This window comes from Priapulus caudatus, unplaced genomic scaffold (genome assembly GCF_000485595.1).
Source record: "Priapulus caudatus unplaced genomic scaffold, Priapulus_caudatus-5.0.1 Scaffold2141, whole genome shotgun sequence".
NCBI lineage: Eukaryota > Metazoa > Priapulida > Priapulimorpha > Priapulimorphida > Priapulidae > Priapulus > Priapulus caudatus.
The window spans coordinates 22,829-28,823 of NW_014579202.1; the positions used below are offsets into that span (position 1 = coordinate 22,829).

The 5,995-nt window shown below is 52.5% G+C and overlaps 1 protein-coding gene across 1 annotated transcript in view; it reads left to right on the forward strand.

Moving 5' to 3' along the window:
• Positions 1-2,487: 2,487 nt before the first annotated feature.
• Positions 2,488-5,995, forward strand: part of LOC106818290 (uncharacterized protein YMR196W-like) — a gene marked incomplete at its 3' end in the record, with an annotated part of 13,634 nt that continues 10,126 nt past the window's right edge. The window contains exon 1 of the mRNA XM_014823012.1: positions 2,488-2,672. The remainder of the gene's footprint in view (positions 2,673-5,995) is intronic.

Here is a 5,995-nt window from a genome sequence, read left to right on the forward strand (position 1 = left end):
ATATTATTATTATTATAGTATTGATTAAGAATCATAACCAGGTTCTAAGGTGACGATTGGGAGGTTACATAATACTACTACTACTGCTGCTACTACTATTTCTAATAATGATGATAATAATACAAATATTAATAGTAATATAAATAATAATATTAATAATAATAATAAAAATTCTACCGTCTCGCTAATTCGTTTCTCTCGCCGCCTACAGGTGGCAGCACACTACGTGCTGGACGTTGCCGCGGGCAGCGAGGTCAGCGTGAGGCTGCGTCTGTGCGCGAAGGACGAATGCGCGAGGTCCGGCGCTCTGGACGCGCGTCGCTTTGAGGCGGTGATGGCGGCGCGATCACGAGAGTGCGAGGACTTCTACAGCAGCAGGGTGAGTCGCCGTGGCGAGTGCTGCCACCTGGCGTCGGGCGCGGCGCGGACGACGAGGGCGAGAGTCGTTCGATTCGCCGAGTTTCTCTGTTAGCGTGATCAGATTGATTAATCGTCGATTGATCCCGATTCGATTTACGCCGAAGGAGGGATGGTCACTCGCCTGCGTGGCGTGCGTGGCGTGCGTGCGTGGCGTGCGTGCGTGCGGCGTGCGTGGGCGTGCGTGCGTGCGTGCGTGCGTGCGGTGCGTGTGTTGGTGTGCATGCACGTATGGTGTGCATATTGTATGCGTAATTAGAGATTGCTCATGCTATCTAGAGATACGCTAATTAGAGATCTAGAGATCATGCTAATTAGAGATCATGCTAATCGATAGAGATCCATGCCTAATTAGAAGTATACGCTCATGCTGCTAATGGATGTATGCCGTGGTTGCATGCGTTGGATATTCAGTGCTAGCGTGCGGTAACTGATGTGAGTGGTGTGATGTGGTGTAGCGTGCTGCTGCGTGCATGTGCGTGCATGTGGAATGTTTGGATATCATATATCAGTGCTACAGTGCGTGGGTGCGCATGTAATGTGCGTGTACGTGGCGTGCGTGGCGTGCGTGCGTGAGTGCGGTGGCGTGCGGTGCGTGCGTGCGTGCTGGCGTGTGCCGTGCGTGTGCTGCATGTGTCGATATAATTCATGCGTACAAGTGTGGGGTACGTGGTGCGTGCGTTGTACGTCGTGGTGTGCGTGGGAGTGCGTGGCGTGCGTCGTTTGCGGCGTGTGTGCATTGTTCGATAGATCTCAGGCCAGTAGGTGTGGTGTACGTGTGTGCAGTGCGTGTGACGTGCGTGTGTGTGCGGTGGGAGCGTGCGTGCGTGCTGCGTTGTACGTGTGACGTGTTGCGTGCAGTGTGGTGTGCTGACGTGTGCGTCGCGCAGTGCGTGGCGTGTACGTGCGTGTGTAGTGGCGTGCGTGCGACGGTGCGTGTTGTGCGTGCGTGGCGTGCGTGATACGTGTGGGTACTGCGTGGTTGTGTGTACGTACGTTCGTGTCGTTACGGACGCGTGTACTCGTGCAGTGCACGCAGTAATGGCAGTATCGTCGGTGAATTGCAGGAGACCATGGCGAGGACTGTAAGGAGTGCTATCTACTACCAGGAGTCGCTGCCGACCCAGAACAGCTACATGTGTGTGTGCGTGTACATGTGTGTGTACGTGCCGTGTGTGTGTTGGCGTGCGTGCACCGCAGTAATGCGCAGTATCGGTCGGTATTGCAGGGAAACCACGGCGGAGGCCTGTAAGAGTGGCTAACTACTACCAGGAAGTCGCTGGCCTACACCGCACACTACATTGGTGTTACGTGTGTGTGTTGCGATGTACGTGTGCTGCGTGCGCTGCAATGTACGTGTGTGCGTGCGTGCACCGCAGTATCGCAGTATCGTCGGTATTCAGGGTAACTCACGGCGAGCCGTGTACAGGAGTGCTACTAACTACCAGAGTCCGCTGCCGCCCACAAGCTACATGTGTGTGTGCGTGTACGGTGTGTTGTGCGTGTGTGTGTGGTGGCGTGCGTGCACCGCAGTATCGCAGTAATTCGTCGGTATGAAGGCAACACACCGGGCGAGGACTGTAAGAGTGCACTTACTACGCAGGAGTCGCTGTATGTGTGCGTGCGTGGCGTGCGGTGCGGTGTACGCTGCGTACGTGTGTGGCGGTGCGTGCGTCACTCGCAGTATCGCAGTATCGTCGGCATTGGCAGGTAACCACGGCGAGACTGTAAGAGAGTGCTCTACTACCAGGAGTCCGCTGCGCGACCAACAGCTACATGTGTGCGTGTGTGTGTGTGTGTGTGTTGTGTGGTGTGTGTGTGTGTGGTGTGTGTGTGTGGTTGTGTACGTTGGTGTGTGTGTGTGTGTGTGTGTGTTGCGTGCGTGCACCGCAGTATGCGCAGTATCGTCGGTAATGGCAGGGTAACACGCGAGGACGTAAGGAGTGCTGACTACTACCAGGAGCGCCCGATCCCACAGTCTCTCTCATGTGTGCGTGCGTGTACGTGTGTGTGGTGTGTGTGCAGTGACGTGCGTGCGTGCACCGCAGTATCGCAGTATCGTCGGTATTGCAGGGCAACCACGGCGAGGACTGTAAGGAGTGCTACTACTACCAGGAGTCGCTGCCGACCCACAGCTACATATGAAGATGCTGTAGCAAGTATCCCGCAGGAGAGTACCCCTACTCGCGGCTGGTCGAAGAGGAACAGACAACCGGGGCTCTGTCAGGCGCCCGAGTAGAGCTGGAAAGACACCGGTACGGCGTGTTTGTGTGTGATGTGGGTGTATGTGTGTGTGTGTGTGTGTGTGGTGTGTGTGTGTGTGGTTGTGTGTGTGTGGTGTGTGCAGTGGCCCGTAGCTACGCCATAGGCATAGGAGGCAAATGCCTCCTACAAAATTTCAAAAAAAAAAAAATTGAGGCGGGCTCCATACCCCTACGCCGGATATTGCGTCGCTCTCGCTCCTTGTTCTTTAACGCTCACAACATTGTGCCCCTACAAAAATTTTACCGTCTGAGCTACGGCGCGCTGTGGTGCGCGCGTGTGTGTGGGGGGTACATGTGCGTGCTTGCGTGCGTGCTGCGGTACGGCGTGCGTAGGCGTGCGTGTGGGTGGTGCGTGCGTGTGTGTGTGTGTGGTGGGGGTGTGCGTGTGTGTGTCGTGTGTGTGCGCGGCGTGCACGTTAATGGGTGTGTGTGTGCGCGTGCGTGCACGCTGTGGATGGGGGTGTGTGCGTGCGGCGTGCGTGCTGCGTGGTGTGGGTGTGCGTCATGTGGTGTGTGTTCCAGAGTGACAGTCTCACAGCCTCTCATTCTGTACTACACCCGGCAGGGCTTTGCCGACAATCGCTCCTGGGGACGTGACCGGGTAATATGCCTAGGCATCCCCCGACGACATACTCTGGCAGGTATGGCAGGTAGTGCCACCTGTTGGCCCGAGCGGTAAACGTGTGTGACTCGCGTTCATGGCCGAACGTGCAATTCGACTATACACATCTGTAATTTTGGTTGTCATGCTTGAGTAGTCTTGCTATTTTCAGTCGCCGTCCTCTCTCGGCATCTCGATCGTTTTTCCCGGCCTGCGCAACGTCGCCTCCAGCATGCCTTTGCTTTTTTTCCGCGCGTTTTTCCCGCAGTAACACGGTCGGCAACAGGGGGCCGGCGGCGGCGACCTGCGACCTGCTGCCACCTGTGGTAGCCGCAGCACAACGTGGGTGTGGGCTGCACGGCCGAGGCTGCACGACCAAGGCCAACGCTCAGGTGTCGAACAAGCTGATCGCCGAGCCGCGCAATTGCCAGCCACACCACGCCGGTGAGGGGACATCGCGCCACCCTCCGCGCACCCCGTCGCCGCGTAAAGGGACAAGGCGCATTGGAAAAGCGGATGTGCGAAGCGTCGCTGTCGGAAGACGAGCGAGCGGCCCTCGTCCGCTTTAACCGACGATAAACTGTAGGCAATATAAGCGGTCACGTAGACAAATGCCAAACCCTGTGCCTAACGCGAACCCTCAGCCTAACGAACCTTCGCTTACCGAACATCGCCTACCAAGAGCTTAGCCTAACAAAGCCTCGTCTAATTTAACTTGGGCCTAAACGAAACTTTGGCCTAAAAGAAACGTGCCTAAATGAACCTTCTTCGAACGCTAATTCCTCGTCTAACGACACCCTCGGCCTAACGCAACCTTCCCTAACACGCCTGTCGCCTACACGAAGCCTGCTTAACGACTTGCCCGTCTCTCATTCATGACCTCATCTCTGGTCCGTTCTGGCAGCGAGTCGGTGTGGGAGTTGGCGAGGGGCCAGGCGAGAGAACTCCCCACTACTGTTTCACTGGAGAACTGAGAGCAACTAGCGTGCGCTGGTGAACAAGGAGAACTACCCACGCTCCGTTCGTGAAGGACCGTTCCAGCCGATACGTCGCGTCGACGCGGTGAACTGACGGCCGTCAAATCCGAAATGAGAAGATCCAAAGGTGAGTGTTCGCATGGGTTTTGTATATTCAATAATAGCTAAATAATAATAACTATAAGATAATAAATATATCTATCCCAGCGAGCTCTAGCGGTGCCTCTTACAACCTAGCTACATGTTGTACATGCGATGTGACTCGTTTGCGTGACGTTAATTCCACGCTACCTGATTTCCTCGCAAAATTTATTCACCCTCTTAAATATTTTCAATTGCCGAAAACGTCGTCGCGATTCGTGCCATTGTAATAAAACCGAATGAAATTTAGTCATTCAGTCAGAAAATGCTTCGTGAAAAGTTATTGAACGAGCCTCGGTGAATTAACGACGCAACTCGAGATTGAAAGGAAATGCGCGCACGCACGCGTTTAGTTTTCCTACTTCCCGACATTGTGTAAGGAAATGCACCGATGCTTTCATGGAAGCAGCGAATGTCTCACGATGTGTTGATTGAAATGGAAAGGAAGTGAACACATCCTCCTGTACTGTGGGGGGTTTTGTCACAGAAATCATTGCTCTGATCATATTTTTTTTTTTTTACAAAACATCGGTAAATGATTCATGCGTGTATATATAGCATCAAGAGCTATGTACACTATGTACAGACACACACCATACAGGGAAAAAAATGGAATTTATTTTTTGGGGGCTACTTTTCAAGCTCGCGTGCATGAAAATAGCACTCTAAAATTTGGTTTGCATTGAACTCTATGCAAATATCCGGGGGGCTCTTTTTGCCATTTCCGGGGCTCTTTTTGCCATTTTGGGGGCTAAATTGCCCCGAGCCCCCGTCTATTTTTTCCACTGATGTCATACATGACATATGACACAATGACATATATATATATATATTATTAGCTCTTGATAGCGTGGTCATATATATTGTACATGTTATGTTTCGTGGTATTAGTAATATGTGCGCGTGGACGCACGCTGTGAGAGCATGCATGTCTAGCGGGAGAATGCTGATGTCTGAATAGCCTCCATTCTTCATTACAAGGCTACCGCAATATAATCATCTCCCTCGTGTTTGTCTACGACTGGTAAAAGCTCAGAGCTGGACATTCCTGACAAAATGTGCTTAGTCATCCCTCCCATCCTCCCGTTTGCTCGCTATGTGGTTTAGATGGGCGGTACTTAGTAGTGTTCTGCTAGCTGTAGTGTTGGGAAACGCGGAGAGAGAATGTCATGGGGACAGTCTATGATTGTTCGTCAATGCATGATAATTATTATGTACAACAATCGAGTAACCTTTAGTGGAGGTGTTGGGTGGGAGGGGTAAGGTGTGGGGTCGGTGTGTTGGGGTAAGGGGTGGGGTGAGCGTAGAGTGGGAGTGGGGGGTAGTCATTAGCATATACTGTTCTCAAGGTCAACCGGTATTGAATAGTAATTGTTAGTATGCCAAATTCATTTTATGTTTGCAATTCATATCTGATTATCAGTATTATGATATATTCTCACGTTGTAAGAATGAAAGATTATATTATATCTTGCTTCTGTGTGGGTGTGTGTGTGCACACGTGTGTGGGTGTGTGTGTGTGTGTGTGTGTGTGTGTGTGTGTGTGCGTGCGTGCGTGCGTGCGTGCGTGCGTGCATGTTCAATATCGCATTCAC